The sequence below is a fragment of the Mixophyes fleayi genome, chromosome 2 (assembly GCF_038048845.1).
Source record: "Mixophyes fleayi isolate aMixFle1 chromosome 2, aMixFle1.hap1, whole genome shotgun sequence".
Taxonomy (NCBI): Eukaryota; Metazoa; Chordata; class Amphibia; order Anura; family Limnodynastidae; genus Mixophyes; species Mixophyes fleayi.
In genome coordinates, this window is record NC_134403.1 from 138,413,496 (window position 1) to 138,431,369 (window position 17,874).

Sequence of the window (17,874 nt, forward strand, 5' to 3'; positions counted from 1 at the left end):
GACACTTCAAACTGTGTGAGCCTGTGCGTTATTAGCGATACCCATGACCATGTAGCTATAACTATGCATGCCTTCATTACGGTAGTTATGAAACACTTAGCGATATTATTGTCAAAATTGTAGTATGTGAATTTAGTGATGGTGCTAGTGCACAATATAAGAACTGCAAAAACGTTTTTAATTTATGCTTCAATAAGGATGACTTCAACATTCAAGCAGAATGAAATTTTTTGCCACATCTCATGGTAAGAGTCCATGTGACAGTATTGGAGGGAAAGTTAAACATCTAGCCAAATGCACCATTCTGCAAGCAGTGGAAACCCATCACATCTTGATGCCTTTGGACCTGGGCAAATGAAAATGTACATGGCATGAAGTTTTTTTACGTGTCACAAAACGAAATACAAGACTGCGAAACCAAGCTGCATAGCCGTCTAGAAACAGCAAACACTGACAGGAACACGTTCTCATCACAGATTTCGGCCTATTAGTAATGATGAGCTACACATATATCGATTGACATCAGACGACATAAAGACAGGAGGAACCAAAGTTAGTGTCGCTATGACCACAGTCACAAAAAAATGTGGACAAAAGGGATCTGCAACCTGGAACATACATAGCAGCAGTGTATGATAATATCTGCTACATTGGGTATATCATTCAATGTAATAAGGAGGAACAAGGGGCCTGATTCATTAAGCATCTAACTTGAGAAACTTCTTATTTCAGTCTCCTGGACAAAACCATGTTACAATGCAAGGGGTGCAAATTAGCATTCTGTTTTGCACATAAGTTAAATACTGACCGTTTTTTCATGTAGCACACAAAAAATATATATACCTTTTTTAAACACCCCCCTTTTTAAAATACCCCCCCAAAAATGGGATCCCTAATGTGAAATGTAAAGTGGTCTCAGCTATATAATCCAATGCTTTTTGAGTAAATAGTAATATGGCAGTCTGTATGTAAAAGACTACCAAATGAGCAGCTGCCATGATTGACTCTTTCTGTGTCTCCCTCTCTCTTTCTGTGGAAAGTTTCAGTTTTGATCTCTCTAAATGGAATCCCCTTCCCATCAGTTTGTTTGTTTCATTTCCTGTGTTAAATATGATTTTTTGTTAAGGCCTCATAAGGCCTTTGTTCAGCCATTTTATTGTAACTTGTATAGAAATATTATTTGCTAGAAGAGATTATTCATTTTTCTGTTAACTTGCAGTTTTGCAATATGTGAGCCTATGGCCTTGAAGTTGAACTAATAGAGAACACCTGAAGAATGTAACCAGTTATGAAAACAATAATGAGCTTCATATCCAGCTGGTAGTATGGGAGCTGTATCCATGGTGTTGCGCATATCTCCAACTCCCCTTGAGATAAGAAATAATAGGCTCATCTGTCCTTAGAAGGGGGAGAAAAGTAAACACCTCAAGAATACGTGAGAAAGTTAATCAGTAGCGCTTCTCATAAACTAGTGGTATAAACTATTGTATGCATATGACGTAGGATTCATTTATTCAGTAGCCTATAAAAACCTGTATCTTTGTATCAATAAACTAGAGAATATTCCTTGTATACAGAACTTGGTCTGTGTCAATTCTCTCCAGCTGATTGAAGCGCTTCCAGATATACTTGACACCACAGGCAGACTTGGGTCAGAATTTTAGATCTAACAACTTGGAGGTCGCCACAGAGATTCGCTGTCCAGCAGGCTACAAGACAGACAACGGAGGTTTCCCAGCACATTGAACCCCAACATCCGCGGTCAGTAGATTTCTACTCGTTGGTCTTCCTAGTCTGGGTCACCTCATGTCTGTCTGAGGCACCTGACACGCGAATTTGTGAGTCTCAAGTATCATCTGATTAATATAATACAGTATTAACCCAATTTGTTTACTGTAATTGTATTGTTGATTAGATTTTTGAAAGATGATTGAATTTTGAGTGCATGTGTTTGTACCTATGTATGATGTATAAAGCATAAAAGTCACATAAGACATTGATCAAAGAAGCATGTAATGGAATAGAGGGATTTAGAGAGTTATTGTTTTGAACATTGAGTGAACATTTTAGACACCATCCCCAGAGGTATATCAAAGAAGGGAGATTCTGTAATCTGCCCAAATTGTGTAAGAGAGATTTCCAAAAGACCTTCGTCCCAGATACTGTCAAAGAAGCTATTTAGCACGGACATCCAGTACAAGGAGTCCACAGAACGGGACGTCCAGTGCAAGGACAACCCACAGAAACTAGATAAGAGTCCCGATTTGGACTCAACAGAATACTGTCAATACGAGTAATATAGATAGTAAACAAATGACAGCAGCTCCCTCATAGATATGATGCACAAAGACTTAAGGAAATGGGGGAGTAGAAGGTCTGCAGGGAATTTTTCAAGAAAGCGGGGATAGCCAAAGATATGTGTGGATGGAGAAACAAAGGTGTTGCAAGTGGTAATGTGACAAGAACAAAGGGGTATTGAGATCAAACCCCAAGAGATTGTTTGAGGTGGCACAGGAAAGTTAAGAGATCTGAAAAGTCGAAATATATGTGGATATGCTAAATGCATCGGAAGCTGAATAATGAATCAAGTAGGTTGTATATTATAAATGTATGTTTGATCCTGTGCAGCTGAATAAGTGAAATGTGCCCCTCCCTTATTCTGTGTAAATGATTTCAGTGTGTTGAGATAAGAAGCACACTGTTTTTGGTTTTTTGACAATGTATGTAAAATTAAAGAAATGTGTCCGGAGTGCTGATTGATGATAACATGTTGAAGCTAACTTGTATTTAGTGTAATGCTGGGACTTGTAGTTCCACAGCAGTAGGCTGGAAGATGTCAGTTAAGTTTTCTTTCTCTGTATGTGAGTTTTGTCTCCGTCTTACTGCGTGTGAGAGAGATCCGTGATAATTCACATTGTTTGTTCTCTGTCTTAGTGCTCTATAAGGGAGATGTTTGATTTACTTTAAATCACAATGTTTGTCTGTCTTGTCCGTTTTTTACAAGAGACATGTTTCAAGGTTGAAAAAGTTGTACATTCATTGCTTAATGATAAGCTTTTAAAAAGATACAAAAGAAGTTTTAAAATGTTTGGTCCGATTGCACGGACAAGATTGTAAATAATGTACATTATCACTATAAGTACTAGTGTCAGAACAAAGCTGGCTGGGATCCAACAAGCCGTTTCTGTATTTGAACAAAATAATTTTGTTTCTGAAGTTCAGAAATATAGCTTTCTCTTTAATGAAGTTGAGAATTGTGGGAGTGAGCTTACATGCTGTTTTTATCTGTGTTAAAATGGCGCTGATGAATGTTCTCAGAAATCAGGAGGGTTTGTTATGCCTTTAAAGAAATGTTACGAGATAAAATGTCGTCTGTGAGCGAGACTTAAGTGAATATATTTTTACTTTGAACACGAAAATCACAGAATCTAGAAATATGTGTGAATATTTGGTCACGGGAGAGAGATTTTGTAGAGAAAATGTTGAATGATTTACAGACACAATGTATTGTGTCTAACGAGAGTACTCTGATTTATGAGACAGTGCTGCTTTTAAAATGGTTGAATACTTGGAACCAAGATTCCAGATTGAATGTTTCTAAACCCGGAAATTTAATTAGTGTCATTTAAAAGGGCTGTACTAAGAGATGATAAGAAAGGAGTGGCTTTGAACACTCGCCCAGGTCTCGTCACTGACATTCTCTATTTGTGAAATTAGGGACTGCCCCTTTGAGGAAATCAAGGCATGGAACGCATAGCGTCACAGTTAAGCTTTTAGCAGCTGTTCACTGGTTACCTGATAACAGTATACACGCATGTTACAGTTACAGTAATTCCCAGTAAATAAATGTTAATCTCTATGCAAAAGTTTTTTTATTCACAGGTCTCCAGCTGCAAAGACCCATTAGGCAATCCAGATTGCATTGATTTAACTTCCAATGCACCATCTTTGCACCACAACAAACATAAGTATAAACTAATGAAGGATTTAAATAACGTAAACTCTTCTGAGTAATGATTACCTTGTTTTGGAAGAGATATTAGAGTTTATGTGCTATTCACATAGCAAATGCATGAACTAGGTGGTTTTTCTGTATGTGCAGAAAGCAAAAGGTTTTTATTTGTATCCTCATTACAGTTTTGAGTAAATCAGTGTTTGTAAAGACATTTACTGCCCTTATTTACTGTGCTATAATTGTCATATACTGTAAATAATTCTTTTTATTGTGGGTATGGTAATGCATTGATGGGAATTCTATATTTTTACAGAAATGAAAAAGATTTAAGACTTTAAGAGCAATTGTATGTGCTCCTACATTAGCACTTCTGGATCATAGCAAGCCATTTATACTCTCCTCTGAGCAGAACCAAATGTTTAACCAATTTTAAGCTGAAATAACTTCAGCGCCAGCACTGGCTTTGCCAGATTATGACAAGCCTTTCACATTATTTTGTTATGAAGTCAGTGCACATGTACAAGGAGTACTGACACAAATACATGGTCGCAAGCTAAGGTCACTTGCATACTACTCTGCTTTAGTGCTTGAAAAGAGTATAGATATTGTGCTAGGACACCCAGTTACCTTAACGGTATCGTACGTTGTGACAGAAACCAAGCACAAGCAAAACATTTGTTACCGGCCAGATTTACTAAGTATGAAGATATACAGCACAAAGGACATTCCCTCCTATTGTGAAATGAGTGACATATAACACTTGCCGAGCGCACTGTGTATTTTCTTCCTCCCTTTCCTTTTTTATTAGAAGACAAAAAAAAAAAAAAGGAAGCACAAGAGGCCCCAGAGCCTCTCATGTTCACAGATATATGTTAAGACCTTCAGACAAGGGGAATCTGAGTAAACTGTATTTTAAGTTTTTTAAAGGTCCAAGGGAGACCAGAGAGGGGAGTTCATTGATATTAGCAGGAGGAATATAGATTGCACGTTATTTTCCTTTGCTGTGCGCTGTAGATGTGTACTAGACTAGAAAGGAAAGCCAAGTTTGGAAGAACCAGACTCAGGCCCATAGTAATGTATAGATCATTATACATAATTAGAAAATTCTAATATGAAAGTTTAACCCAACCAAATAAAGAAAAGAGCAACCCATGACTACAGGGGTTTACACCCAATGCAGGAATGTGTTTGTGAGTATTGTGGCCCAACACATTATTATATACACTAATAGAACTGATGATGTGGCTTATTAACAGGTTATTTAAGCTAAGTGTTTCTCTTCCAGAAGAATTAAAGTTACCACATCTGTCTTAACCGTTGTACTGTACACTCCATCTAATGAGTGTAAACTTTGTGGAACTCAGAAACCAAGAACCTTTTCCTTGGATTCCACATGCTCCTTACTGAAGCCTATCCTAATGAAGTAGCACTGCTTACTCCCAGTAACGTTACACTTAAGCAGTGCACAATGTTGAATCCTGCTGCCTTATTGCAGCAAGTTTCAAAAGATGGGAGAAGTACCTGTATATATTGGGGTTACCCTAGGGATTTGGGGGAATTCCATTCCAGCTTGAACAGAAAGAAAGGAAAAAAAAAAAATGCAAACAAAATTTTTCTGAACATGATTGCATAGAACTAATGAAACAAGAATCTCTGGTTTTATCTCACATTAAAGATAAACCATTACCAGATGCAGACATCACTCTTTTTGTAGATGGTTCACACTATCACATAGATCCTGTCCCGTATACAGGGTGTGCTGTAACCACACACACAGAAATAGTGATACAACAGACTCTACCGAGTCACATGTCAGCACAAGAAGCTGAACTAAAGGCCCTGACACTTGCATGCATATATGCAAAAGGACAAAGAGTAAATATTTACACTGATTCAAGTTATGCATTTGTAATTGCGCATGATTATGGCCCTGTATGGAAAAGTAGGGACCTTATGGGTTCAGCAAGCAAACCAGTCAATATGATGAACATACCAGGGCACTGTTCACTGCATTCCAGCTGTCCTCCAAACAGTGATGAAGGTGAAGACACACACAGAGATACTACCCCCGAAGCTAAGTGAAATAGACCAGGCCGCACGAGAAGCCGCCATAGCCCCAGTACCCCAAGGGGAGTCTATTTACATGGTGACCCCCTGACCCCTGTTTGACCAGAGCACACTCCAACTTATGGAAAGACAAGCAACAGAAAATAAGAAAAAGACTTGGGCAATACATGGAGCACTAGAAGTGCAAGGAGTGGTGTAAAGGTCAGCGTTTGTGTCTGCCAAAAGTAGTTTATCCCATTATGGCCAATATAGCACACGAGAAAGTGCATCTGGGAAAAGATGCTATGGTTGTACTCACTAGCAGCTTATGGATAGTACTAGGGTTCGCCCAAGCAGCACAGTCGTTAGTGGCAGAATGCCTAGTCTGTGCACAAAGTAACCCGAGTAAGTCTGTCCTATGGAAAAGCACACCCCAGACATAATATCCCTATAAGAGGATACAGATAGACTTTATAACTTCCCAAATGCTCGGGCTTTGAGAATGTGCTTGTCTGTGTCAACTTCTTTAGTCACTGGCTGGAGACATGGCTGTATAGAAAAGCAAATGCTAAAGCATTAGCCAAGAAAATTGCGAATGAGGTAATCTGATGATATGGTGTACCAGAGGTCATTGTAAGTGACAGAGGGATACACTTTACGGGGCAAGGATTCCAGAAACTATCACACCCCCTACAGATCCCAAAGTTCAGGATGTATGGAGCGCCTTAATGGTACACTGAAATTGAAAATGCAGAAAATAATGGCTGAAACAGGTCTGCCATGGATCTCATGTTTACCTGCACTCAGTAAAAAATACTGCTAGGAAAGACACAGGTTTAACACCATATGAGATATTGTTTGGCACAGCAAACAGAACAGGCTGTTATTTTCCATAGCAACTACACCATGTATATAGTGATTTGTTGAATTATGTTGCCTTATTATAGAAACAACTAACTGAAATACATGGTCAAATATTCTCCTCCATTGCAAACCCTAATTTTGATACAGGTACCCATAAACTGCACCCTGGGGGGCTGGGTGGTCGTGAGAAAGCACATCAGGAGAAGTCTTGAACCCAGATACAAGGGTCCTTATCAAGTCCTGTTGACGACTCCCATGGCAGTGAAAGTACAGGAAAGAGACACCTGGATTCACGCATAACACTGCAAAGTCTTCAAATCAGGGGAGTCTTGTTCTGATAAATAGAAATGACTGTCTCATTGTATTGATATGTCTTGCCAGAATAATTGTGACTGAAGTAGGGATTAAGGCCTCCCTAACCCAGTATGAAACAGACAGTTAAGTGACATATTGCCTATGCCACTGTGAGAAACATATGGGAAGGAGTGCTCAACAATTTGCACTCATAGTAGAGTAAACTCTGAAAATGTCTTTGTGCAGATGCATAACCTCATTGGTAAAGTTGTCAGTAATGATTCATGTTGGATATTGGAAATATTGGCATTAGTAGCAAATGGTTTTGCAATCCTGTTGATCGTATAGGTGATAATGAAACTAAATATATGGCTGATTAAGAAGTTACTGACACTTGATTGTTGTCTCTCCAAAAAGGGAACCACTGAAAATCCCGAACCTCTGATGATCACAGAAATTACTTCTGAAACCTGACCAGACTATGAGTGTCATGAATTATTTGGACTAGCAAAGCCAAAGAACTGCAGAGTTTGCAACAAGAAACTACTAAAGATTGAACAAAGGACATGCAAGGCCTGCAGAACTACTATAGACTCATTAACTACCTACTAAGAAACCATCTTTTAAGAAACCATCTTCTAAGAAACCATCTTTTCTAGACATGGACATTTGCCAAAATGCATCTCCTCATAAATCAAGTTAGGACAGGGAGGATCACAGGCTTATTAGTGGGGGATGAGTTGACAGATTCCTAAGGGGACCAACTCTATGCATGTGGCCTCCTACATGTGTATAAGTACCTGCTTATTAAGAATGTGGTTCTATAGATAGGATTAGGTAGGTAGGAGGAGAAAGGGTCGAAAATTGAATAAAAGATGGGAAATGTTAAATATGATTTTTTGTTAAGGCCTCATAAGGCCTTTGTTCAGCCATTTTATTGTAACTTGTATAGAAATATTATTTGCTAGAAGAGATTATTCATTTTTCTGTTAACTTGCAGTTTTGCAATATGTGAGCCTATGGCCTTGAAGTTGAACTAATAGAGAACACCTGAAGAATGTAACCAGTTATGAAAACAATAATGAGCTTCATATCCAGCTGGTAGTATGGGAGCTGTATCCATGGTGTTGCGCATATCTCCAACTCCCCTTGAGATAAGAAATAATAGGCTCATCTGTCCTTAGAAGGGGGAGAAAAGTAAACACCTCAAGAATACGTGAGAAAGTTAATCAGTAGCGCTTCTCATAAACTAGTGGTATAAACTATTGTATGCATATGACGTAGGATTCATTTATTCAGTAGCCTATAAAAACCTGTATCTTTGTATCAATAAACTAGAGAATATTCCTTGTATACAGAACTTGGTCTGTGTCAATTCTCTCCAGCTGATTGAAGCGCTTCCAGATATACTTGACACCACAGGCAGACTTGGGTCAGAATTTTAGATCTAACACCTGTATGGGAGGTTTATCCCATTGTCTCAGTTTAGTTCACTTTTTTGGTATGGTTTTTAACAATGTGTAAATTATGTATGCTGTACAGCAGTAATCGAGCATCAACTTCATTATTTTTTTTTTCCACTATGAAAGAGAGTACCCGGCTGATTTTTTTGTGGTAGTAATTTATACCTGTTTTAAACACCCCCCAAAAAATGGGATCCCTAATGTCAATTGAATCTAGCGTTTTTAATGATATTCGAAAAACATGCTTTTTTTGCCGTAATGCAAAACATGAGGCAGATAAAGTAATTTGGTTTGGATTTTTGGATTCGGGAGGAAGAGTTACCTTAGGGGTCCAAATTTTGTGTCGATTCTTTAATAAACTCCCGTAATACTTCAAATAAACTGGATAAAGAAGCTGTGATTAGTAAATTATTTAATAAATTGAAAAATCAATATATAATCAACTAATTGTCAGACAGTCGAGATATTTGGCAGAAATAGTTGTTTTGACATCCTCTCTTAACTAAAAATTTTTCGTAGAAATCTGAGATGGGTGGTGAACAACCCTGGTTGAACTGACGTGGAATGACCCCACTTGTAAATGAGCGAGATGTGAACTTTGGCAAGGAGCTATTGCTCAGCAAGTTGGCCACTGAACTGGGCCTTGGCTTGACGATGTGTCTTCCTTCACATTCTCAAGCTGCTGCTGCTCGTAAAAAATTTAATTTCCCAAAAAGAACCAGGGTGTCACTCACCAGACCGTGAGTGCCTCTTCATTGGTGCGTGGCTCTCCAGTATTCCTGCCAGCACCTATCCTGAACCGTGGCCGCCCGCCATCCTGATGGTCTGCGCATGCGCAGTTCCTAAGAACTCTTCTGACCTTTGCTTTTAGTTAATTGGTTGATCAAGCAACGCTCCCTATTTAAAGCACCTGTGTTCATTACCTCGTTGCCTGATCTTGGAGTCTCATTCCCTGTGAGTCTCTGAAGGTGTTCCTGTGTACTTCTCTGTGTCTTCAGCTTCCTGCTGATTCCTGCTCAACTCATTGCCGGTTTCCAGACCGCTTCAAGTCTCCTGTGTTCTACTATGTCTTCAGTTCCCTGCTGATTCCTGTCGGTTTCCAGACCGCTACAAGTCTCCCGTGTTCTACTATGTCTTCAGTTCCCTGCTGATTCCAGCTCTAATCATCTGCGGCTTCCAGTCCGCTATTACCTCCAGTGTTCTACTCGTGTTCGCTATCTCCAGTGATTCCTGCATTGCTCATCGTTGTTCTACCCGTGTCAAGTTCTCTGCATGTGTGCTGACCCGGACCCTGATTACCGCTACCACTCACCTGTGGTTTCTTTACTCGTGCTGGCGTGCAGCCGCTAAGCTGTTCCTGTATCCTCTCATGGACAGCCTGCTCAACTGAACCGCGGTATTCTTACTTTCTATTGACTGTATTTGTTTACTGCATATCCGTTTGGACTGTTCTCCACTTACCCACGGAATCCTCTATCTCCCTGAGACTGTGTAATTACTCTGCATATCTGCTGGGAAGTTTACCTCTTTGTTCAGTCGTGAGATACATATGCTAATTGACCTTCTGCTATTAGCCTGGATTCCAGGAGTGAATTCGTCTCTGTCAAGCAGCGCCTGCCACACCAACATTGACTTGTGCATATTGTTTGGGATCAAGTTCCTTGTGCTCTCAGTGTCTACATTCTATGTTTCCACTCATCAACACTTGTACACCTCCTCACCTATTAAGCAGTGGTACAACTTGCTATACGCAGACCACTGACTTCCCCGCTACCTACCTGCACCTGGACAAGTCTTCTCACCATATGCAGTGGTACAACTTGCTATCCACAGACCACTGACTTCCCCGCTACCTACCTGCACCTGGACAAGTCTTCTCACCATAAGCAGTGGTACAACTTGCTATACGCAGACCACTGACTTCCCCGCTACCTACCTGCACCTGGACAAGTCTCTTCACCATAAGCAGTGGTACAACTTGCTGTACGCAGACCACTGACTTCCCTGTTACCTTCCTGCACTTCTTCACGTCCATCAAGATCCTCGTGTTCATATCTACCTAATCATTAACCAGATTGCTGCTAGTCATTGACTTTTTTATTTGCATCCTCTCACCATCTGCTGAGTCATATGTTCCGCTAGTCACCCTGCTACCAGAGGACCACTGTGTAACCCACACTACTCTGGTAAGATCATCATCTGGTGATATCCTTGGCAAAGACTCCAAGTGCCCGTGACACAGGGAAGATGCAGGGGGCAGACCAGAACAATTTAACATCTGGGCTGGTTTGAAGGATTTTTCAAAAAAATGTGTCACTTTGCCCATAACTCCATCCAATACGAGTATAAACATGCAAAGGATGGTGGAGGATTACTTTCAAGAGGTAGTTGATATGGAAATGTCAGACAGTCCCTTTCCTTACTGGGAAGAAAAGCAGGCCATTTGGAAACCCATGTACAAACTTGCTTTGCAATACTTAAGCTGCCCACCCTTCAGTGTGTACTCTGAACGAGTGTTCAGTACAGCAGGGAACTTAGTCAGTGATCGCCGTAGAAGGTTACTTCCCAAAAATGTGGAGAAAATGATGTTTATAAAAATGAACTACATCTTCCACGAGGAAGGCCTTCCCCATGCAAGACATCCAAGCACTGACTGTTCTCTAATGGCGGATTCAAGCGGCGATGAATTGATAGTCTGTGATGATGACCTACACACTGATGAGGGTGAGGATGAAGCTGAAGATGTAAGTGTAGGGTGCAATCTACCCCCAAAGAGGAAAGGGACTTGTGGCATTTCCATATCACGTACCGTCTTGATAGCCTGCTGTTTGGGCAATTTATCCTTAAGGGTAGGGTGTCATAGACAGAGTGACCCCAAACTGGCTTTGTCCATTTCAATTAATATTTTACAGTCTATAACAGCTGAATTTTTTAGTATTTTCGACAAGTGGAGGGGGGCCTAAAGAGCCAGAAACCAAACTGGCTTTGTCCATTTCAATTAATATTGTACAGTCTATAACAGCTGAATTTTTTAGTATTTTCGACAAGTGGAGGGGGGCTTAGAGAGCCAGAAACCAAACTGGCTTTGTCCATTTCAACTAATATTGTACAGTCTATAACGGCTGAATTTTTTTGTATTTTCGACAAGTGGAGGGGGGCCTAGAGAGCCAGAAACCAAACTGGTTTTGTCCATTTCAATTAATATTAAACAGTCTATAACGGCTGAATTTTTTTGTATTTTCGACAAGTGGAGGGGGGCCTAGAGAGCCAGAAACCAAACTGGCTTTGTCCATTTCAATTAATATTAAACAGTCTATAACGGCTGAATTTTTTGGTTTTTTAAACAAGTGGAGGGGGGCCTATAGAGACAGAAAGCAAACTGCCTTTTTCCATTTCTTTTCATATTTAACTATAAGTGTAGGGTGTAATATACATCCAAAGACGATGGCTGCATTGCCAATATGCATAGATGGAGAGGAAGACAATCTGTTTTGTGTGTAGAATAAATGAAGGCCTACCTACCAGGAAGTAAACTGGTTTTTGGATGATTTATTACCTCTACAATTAGAATACTTATCTATGAAACAGTTGGAGCACTAAATTGGGTTATTATAGGCCCAAGAACATTGATTTTCCAACAAAATAGCAAAACAAAACCAAACAAAACCAAAACCAAAACCAAAACACGCAATGGCGGCTTTGCAAAATCAAAACCAAAACCAAAACAAGACGGTAATCCAGATCCAAAACCAAATCCAAAACCAAAACACGGGGGTCAGTGACCATCTCTACTTTGAATGGTACATTAAGAGATCCTAACCAAGCCAATCTGCAACAATATAAACTGAGGTCAGTAACAAGTTCTCTGGAAAAAGAAGGAGTTGGTATGAGATGAAGCCAAATGAAAAGGAAAGAAAATTAGTTATTACTGGGAAAAAAATCCCTTTTGTGGTAATGGAACAACCTAACCTTGATATTCCGATATTTGAGGTGAAAGGTCAGATGCCAACTGATACTTGACACTCATATATGCTAATACCTTGTTTGTTTGATGCATTCAATGCATTCAGCAGTTTGCCTGGTGCATTCAATGAGTAGAATTGAGGTTTAGAGACACTGCAAGACAAAAATTGTTAATGGACTAAAGAGAATATAACATGTAATATGATGTTTGCAGTAGTGTTTATTTTCACTGTTACTAATGACCATATTGTTTGCACTTTCACACATCTTTAATTTGTAGACGGTACAATGTAATACTTACCTTTTACATACCTGGTACAGGGAGAGGGTTCCTTTAAGAAACTGCACTGGGTGCAACAGTCTATAGGTCTGGCTGTTCTGTCAGTCAACCAGCAGAATCTGCATTAAGCCAATGCATTGCCAGGCAGAAGAACACTAGTGCTGGGCAACAGAAGAGATAGGACATTGGGGGACAGATGAAGGAGGTGATGAAGGAAAGTCAGTTCAGTAAATAAGAAGAGTAAAAGTAGGCAGATGCATTGAAAGATAGCAGAGTCAATAAGGAGAAAAGGTGAGCAGAAAATGATAAGAAAAGGAATGGGGAAAAAATGGAGAAACATTACAACAGGACAGCACTGATCTGACTGTTATGTCTGTATTGTCCTTACCAATAAATATTGTCTGATGTGGTTAATGTGGTTCCAAAGCACAAAAGAGATATAATAGCAAAATATAGCAGAACACAAATATATTACAAAGTACAACCGATACATAGGCTGCACGCCCTGGATCCAGGAACAGTCTGTGGAAGCTGATGACTGTTGGCAAAGAGACCATTGCTGAATCAGAGGCTGGTATATATACTGTTTGGTTTAGAAAAAATATTATAATGTCGCAAATATACACAGATAACACTAAGAGAGGTCTTCATTGGTCCAGGGTTTACGATGTTCCAGTAGACTGCTGGTCATAGGTCAGTTTATTTGATCCTCTTTCCAAAGGTGCAACTCACTCCAACTGCTGTATATGCTTCTTCCTGCCGAAAAACAAGTTTAAACTGACCCATAGACAGAGTACTTTTGAGTATTAATCTCATACTATTCATAACTAGAGATTGCTATGTGCGGTCGCTTCTCTGTTGAAACCGGATTTCTGCTGGTTAAATATGGATTAATATTTAGCCATAAATACCTTTATTGTAATATTATCTAGGTATAAATAATCTTTAATTCAGTTATTAATAATCAAGTGTGGATTGGAACTTTAGAAAATGTGCACTATTTACAAGTATAAGTGTAAATATAAGTGTGTGTTGTTTACCCATGCGATTGTGTTATTAGACATAGGGTACTAATTACAACTGCGCGGTAAACCAAAATTAATCAGTTTAACCAACTTCATTCAATTATTCAACTTTGACAGACAGAGAGTAGTAATAGCATAATGAAAATAAATTTAAAACTGTACTACGTTTTCGTAATATCTGTGCAAAGAGGTAAACAGAGATGATAGAAAGCGGAATACAACATATTACAGAAAAGCTATTTTGAAGTGCAAACTAGATGTTAATTACATCTTCAACATTTATTTATATAGTGCCTGCAAATTCCGTAGTGCTTTACAATTGGGAACAAACATTAATAAAACAATGCTGTGTATTATAGACAGAGAGGTAAAAGAGCCCTGCTTGCAAGCTTACAATCTATTACATGATTGTTTATTGACTAATACAGCCATAGATGGAAAATTAACCTACATCATAATATTTACTGAAAGAATGCCAAAACAAAACAAAACAAAATAATAAACAATTAAATAATTAAGTAAAGAATTAAACTTTTATATTATTGAATGAAGACAAAGAAGAAACATTTTAATCATAAGAACTGCCCCTGAGTACATATACACTAACAATATATAATTACCACATACTGGGATCATGCATGATGTTCAAGAAAACATGATGCCCATTTACCAAACAGGTCAGAAACTGGAAGTTATCTACAAGTCTACATACCATCATTTTAGTTCCACAGCAGCCTTCACACATTACTGTCACAGTTATTTGAGTTTAAATAGGAATTTCTGGGGTGTATATTCCTGTAAAATAATGCAAGTTGTGTTATTAGCATTAATTAATTTCTAAATATCAATGGTGATATAATTGAGAAGACCAGAACATAAAGCATAAAAAGCAAAAAGTTTCTATGTGCCAAAAAATGTCCACCTAACTGTATGCTCAAGGACTGTATAGAGACATTATTTTACTGGCTGTATCTATATTACTATTTTTTTCTCTGATTCGGTGTAACATCAAAAATACACAGTAGTTGTAATGTAATATTTTGTGGGGTTAGTAGACAAAAGGAGTCACTTACATAGCTTATTAATAAAACACACAAATCTGTAGCTGAGGTGATCTAGCGATAAGTATTGTAATTCGAGAGCAGAGACAAATCCACGAAGATGAAATCATTCCATACAGAAAGAATAAGCTTATCCTGTGACTAAAATATGTACAGGCAATTCTGGCATTAATCCACCAGTGATTAAAGGTTCCATGAAATGTTTTGGGGTATTAGAAATAAAAGAAGGGACATTTATCTTGACTGCATACCTCGGTCAATTGGAGAAAAATGTTTTCAATAGTCATTTCTGACCCGATGGTAGTTGCTGATTTCATGTATTTCCTGTAATATGTGTAAATGAATACTGCTGCTCAGTCCAGAATTGAAATTGGTCGAGTGTGCATGGAAAGAGAGAAAGATAGATATGAAAATTATATTATCCCCATGACTGTTGATGAAAATGTTGAGATCATATCAAATCATATGGAAGAGAAGGAGGAAGCCTTCAATGGGAAGAATTATAAGAAAGAAAATCTTGCTCTTATTGGATTACAATATCAAAGAATGTACACATGTTCCACATTCTCTTGTTTCTTTAAATTAGAAAACATATCTCTGCTTGATTTATCTTACAAGACACAAATCCCACTCCTACGACTATAACATTTTTCTTCATGAAAATAGTATCCAAGTTCTAAGAAATACAATAGGTAATTTATATGCAGGAAACACATTGCATATATATTATATATTGCTTTTATATATAAGGTCACTATATTTATGTTAGTATCTGAATTTAGAAATAATCCCTTATCCCATCATAGTTTAAAATCACATAAATATATTATTAACCCTGTTATATGAATATGCATTACAAGACATTAAGGGGCCTATTTATTAAACCTAATTTTCATGTTAATTCTCCAAAAACGTCTGTTTTCAGGGAAAAGACGCTAATTTAAGTATTTGCCTAATCTATCAGCAGTGCATCACAGCAGATAGCATAGATATGTTTTGCTTTGCACTTTTTTTTTGGAATACATAGCTGTCCCCATAGATGTCTATGGGGACTGCTATGTCCCGCAATTTATCAATGAATGAAAATGCTTTTACATATACGGTAATGTACGCCAGCTCAGCCTGCCGTACATTACCATTTCTGCTATTTTTCAGAAGAGCTCTACAGCGCACGTGCACTGTCACACACCTCTCTCGGCAACAGTGAAGCACAGGGATTCTTGTGCGCATGCCTGAAGTTTTCAGATGGAACATGCGCACAAGGCTGCTGTGGATCGCAAAGCAGCTTCGGGAACGAGGAGACAGTAAAAAGGTTTTTAACTTCACAGGGACAGCAGTTTATCGTGACTGCTGTCCCTGCTGAAGTTTTTTCATAAATATGATAAATAGTTCAATCCTTATCAATTTAACAGAGATATTTTACTTAAAAGGTGTTTAAAAAACTTCTAACAACAATTCCGTGTTCTACCATTTTTTGTCATCAAAATTTAAATTGAAGATCAAATATGATTCTACTCTTATGAATCAATATAATTATAATGGTAAATAAATGTCACATGTGCAGAATCCCTAGGTTCAAATGTTTTACTGAATTAAATACAAATAAATTCAAGTTTATGTAACAATCCAGTCTTGATAAAATTGAGAATTAAAGCGACATTTAAAATGCACTTAATTATGTTTGCTTTAAATAAAAAATTATTTTAATTTTATAGGGATCTTACAATAATAGTACTTTGGTGATGATCCCTAATTGAGATCCCCAATTGTTGATCTACTTAATATCTGACTGTTACATATAGCTGGCCTCTCTGTTGATTGATTACCTTTGACACTGCTCTATATAATTCTGTAGATCTGGGGCAGCAACTCAAAAGAAGAAGACGCCAGCGCGACGGCGTCTTCATCATCGGGTTTGGTTGAAGTCAGTGCACAAAAGAGTCGTCATGGATCCTTGTCGGGAAGCAGCCGTCCGGACTGAACATGTCGGGGTAAGTCTTGTCGGTGTAGTCAGCATCGATATGCTAACTACCACCGCTGCTAAATGGTGGGGACTCAGGAGGGACTCCTACTAAAGTACTATTATTGGAAAGGGAAATGTTATCATAAAAAATATAGTTTTAAACATTTGTATATAAAATTTTATGTACCTGCACCAATTAAAACCTCATCATTCATTCTACCAAACCTTCACATACCTATGTGCTGAATATAACTTATCAATGCAATTTATAATGGTTCCGAATTCATCAGAAGAGAGTAGTTTTTAGTTTCCTTTTTAACATCTTGAAATGAAGAACACAAATAAGCCTCTCCAAAAGCAGCATTGATTTCTGGGTCATTCCATGTGTATAGAAGTCGAGTCAATGCTTTCCATCACTGGATTTTTACAGCATGACACAAGCTTATGCTGACACAGAACATACATCTGTGGACAAATCGCCTAGTATGGGCTCATCATTGTGAAAAGGGTGTTCCTGTTAACATGTAAATGACTTTACCCACAAGTCCTTTGTTCTTTTGAATAGACTCATTTGTTTGTTGTTCCTAGCGGTGTAGCCTGAAACAGAACACAAATAGTTCGTTCAAGGATAATCTATATATATATATATATATATATATATATATATATATACAAGTTAACCCGTGCAAGATACTCATGCATTCTAGTCAAAGCCTCCTCAGGGGAAGAGCGTTACTTCCCGACGTAAGCGCCCTTTTTTTAACGTGGTTTTGTCCACATGTCACCACCTCATCATTCTTCTCCATCACCTCATCCTTCATTTTCATCGCCACATCTATCCAGATGTCTATCCAGACACAGGGATCTCTCTCAGCGGTCCTGAGTATCGCACTCCTCTTGCTCTGTCACCCCCGGCAACCACCAACCACTCCCCACTGTCACCCCTGGCAACCACCAACC

General features: G+C 38.5%; 2 long non-coding RNA genes across 2 annotated transcripts; both read left to right on the forward strand.

The window, feature by feature from the left end:
- Positions 1-1,101: 1,101 nt before the first annotated feature.
- Positions 1,102-8,512, forward strand: LOC142141510 (uncharacterized). Its single transcript, XR_012688682.1, has 2 exons — positions 1,102-2,588; positions 7,013-8,512. It is a non-coding gene; the product is annotated as an uncharacterized LOC142141510 (long non-coding RNA).
- LOC142141511 (uncharacterized) lies at positions 3,975-5,618 on the forward strand. The gene is made up of 2 exons (XR_012688683.1): positions 3,975-4,513; positions 5,227-5,618. It is a non-coding gene; the product is annotated as an uncharacterized LOC142141511 (long non-coding RNA).
- Positions 8,513-17,874: the final 9,362 nt, after the last annotated feature.